This window comes from Dama dama, unplaced genomic scaffold (assembly GCF_033118175.1).
Source record: "Dama dama isolate Ldn47 unplaced genomic scaffold, ASM3311817v1 ptg000093l, whole genome shotgun sequence".
In the NCBI taxonomy this organism is placed as follows: Eukaryota; Metazoa; Chordata; class Mammalia; order Artiodactyla; family Cervidae; genus Dama; species Dama dama.
The window spans coordinates 7,978,364-7,981,505 of NW_026870908.1; positions in this window are offsets into that span (position 1 = coordinate 7,978,364).

Below are 3,142 nucleotides of genomic sequence, written 5' to 3' on the forward strand. Positions count from 1 at the left end.
AATAGGAGGAGCATTAAACGGTGTTCAAAAACATGAAGAGCCTGAAATGGTGTGAAAAATATGAAGAGCTTCAAAAGGTTGGAAATACATGAGGAGCATGAAACGGTCTGAAATATAGGAGGAGCATGAAGCTGTGTTGAAAAACATGAACAGCTGAAAAGGTGGGTAAAATATGAAGAGCTTTAAAAGGTGTCAAAAATATGAGGAGCATGAAACGGTCTGAAAAATAGGAGGAGCATTAAACGGTGTTCAAAAACATGAAGAGCCTGAAAAGGTTTGAAAAATATGAAGAGCTTCAAAAGGTGTCAGTAATAGAAGGAGCATGAAACGGTCTGAAATATAGGAGGAGAATGAAGCGATGTTGAAAAACATGAAGAGCCTGAAAAGGTGTGAAAAACATGAAGAGCTTAAAAGTTGTGAGAAATATGAAGAGCTTCAAAAGGTGTCAAAAATGAGACGAGCATGAAACGGTCTGGAAAGTAGGACGAGCATGAAGCGGTGTTGAAAAACATGAAGAGCCAGAAAATGTGTGAAAAATATGAAGAGCTTCAAAAGTTGTCAAAAATATGAGGAGCATGAAACGGTCTGAAAAATATGAGGAGCATGAAATGGTCTGAAAACAGGAGGATGATGAAGCGGTGTGGAAAAACATGAAGAGCCTGAAAAGGTGGGTAAAATATGAAGAGCTTCAAAAGGTGTCAAAAATATGAGGAGAATGAAACGGTCTGAAATATTGGAGGAGCAAGAAACGGAGTTCAAAAACATGAAGAGCCAGAAAAGGTGTCAAAAATATGAAGAGCTTCAAAAGTTGTCAAAAATATGAGGAGCATGAACGGTCTGAAAAATAGGAGCATGAAGCAGTGTTGAAAAAAATGAAGAGCCTGAAAAGGTGTGAAAAATATGAAAACCTTCAAAAGGTGTCAAATATATGAGGACCATGAAACGGTCTGAAAAATAGGAGGAGCAAGAAACGGTGTTCAAAAACATGAAGAGCCACAAAGGTGTGAAAAATATGAAGAGCTTCAAAAGGTGTAAAAAATATAAGGAGCATGAAACGGTCTGAAAAATTGGAGGAGCATGAAGTGGTATTCAAAAACATGAAGAGCCTGAAAAGGTGTGAAAAATATGAAGAGCTTCAAAATGTGTCAAAAATATGAGGAGCATGAAACGGTCTGAAAAATAGGAGGAGCATGAAGCGGTGTTGAAAGACATGAAGACCCTGAAAAGGTGTGAAAAATATGAAGAGCTTCTAAAGGTGTCAAAATGTGAGGAGCATGAAACTGTCTGAAAAATAGGAGGAGCATGAAACGGTGCTAAAAAACATGAAGAGCTTCAAAAGGTGTGAAACATATGAAGAGTTTCAAAAGGTGTCAAAAATATGAGGAGCATGAAACGGTCTGAAAAATAGGAGGAGCATTAAGCGGTGTTGAAAAACATGAAGTGCCTGAAAAGCTGTGAAATTAAGACAAGCTTCAAAAGGTGTGAAAAATATGAGGAGCAGGAAACGGTCTGAAAAATACGAGGAGCATGAAGCGGTTTTAAAAAACATGAAGAGCTTCAAAAGGTGTGAAACATATGAAGAGCTTCAAAAGGTGTCAAAAATATGAGTAGCAAGAAACAGTCTGAAAAATAAGAGGAGCATGAAGGGGTGTTGAAAAAATGAAGAGCCAGAAAAGGTGTGAGAATTATGTAGAGTTCAAAAGGTGTCAAAAATATGAGGAGCATGAAATGGTATGAAAAATAGGAGGAGCATGAAGCTGTGTAGAAAAACATGAAGAGCCTGAAAAGGTGTGACAAATATGAAGAGCTTCAAAAGGTGTGAAAAATATGAGGAGCATGAAAAGGTCTGAAAAATAGGAAGAGCATGAAGCGGTGTAGAAAAACATGAAGAGCCTTAAAAGGTGTGAAAAATATGAAGAGCTTCAAAAGTTGTCAAAAATATGAGGAGCATGAAACGGTCTGAAAAATAGTAGGAACATGAATCTGTGTTGAAATACATGAAGAGCCTGAAGAGGTGAGAAAAACATGAAGAGCTTCAAAAGGTGTCAAAAACATGAGGAGAATGAAACGGTCTGAAAAATAGGAGGAGCTTGAAGCTGTGTTCAAAAATATGAAGAGCCAGAAAAGGTGTGAAAAATATGAAGAGCTTCAAACAGTGTCAAAAATATGAGGAGCAAGTAACGGTCTGAAAAATAGGAGGAACATGAATCTGTGTTGAAAAACAGGAAGAGCCTGAAAAGGTGTGAAATATATGAAGAGCTTCAAAATGTGTCAAAATATTAGGAGCATGAAACGGTTTGAAAAATAGGAGGAGCATGAAGCGGTGTTCAAAAACATGAAGAGCCTGAAAAGGTGTGAAAAATATGAAAAGCCTAAAAACCTGTCAAAATTATGAAGAGCATGAAACGGTCTGAAAAATAGCAGGAGCATGAAGCGGTGTTGAAAAACATGAAGAGTCTGAAAACGTGTGAAAATACGAAGAACTTCAAAAATATGAAAAATATGAAGAGCTTGAAAAGGTGTGAAAAATATGAAGAGCTTCAAAAGGTGTAAAAATGAGATGAGCATCAAACGGTCTGAAAAATAGGAGGAGCATGAAGTGGTGTTGAAAAAATGAAAAGCCTGAAAAGGTGTGAAATATATGAAGAGCTTCAAAAGGTGTAAAAATATGAGGAGAATGAAACGGTCTGCAAAATAGGAAGAGCATGAAATGGAGTTCAAAAACATGAAGAGCATGAAAAGGTGTGAAATATATGAAGAGCTTCAAAATGTGTCAAAATATTAGGAGCATGATACTGTCTGAAAAATAGGAGAAGCATGCAGTGTTGTTCAAAAACATGAAGAGCCTGAAAAGTTGTGAAAAATACGCATAGCTTCAAAGGGTGTCAAAAATTAGATGAGCATGAAATGGTCTGAAAAATTGGAGGAGCTAGAAGTAGTGTTGAATAATATGAAGAGCCTGAAAAGGTGTGAAAAATATGAAGAGCTTCAAAAGGTGTGAAATACATGAGGAGCATGAAACTCTCTGAAAAATAGGAGGAGCATGAAGTGGTGTTGAAAAACATGAAGAGCCTGAAATGTTGTGAAATATATGAAGACCTTCATAACGTGTGAAAAATATGAGGAGCTTCAAAAAGTGTCA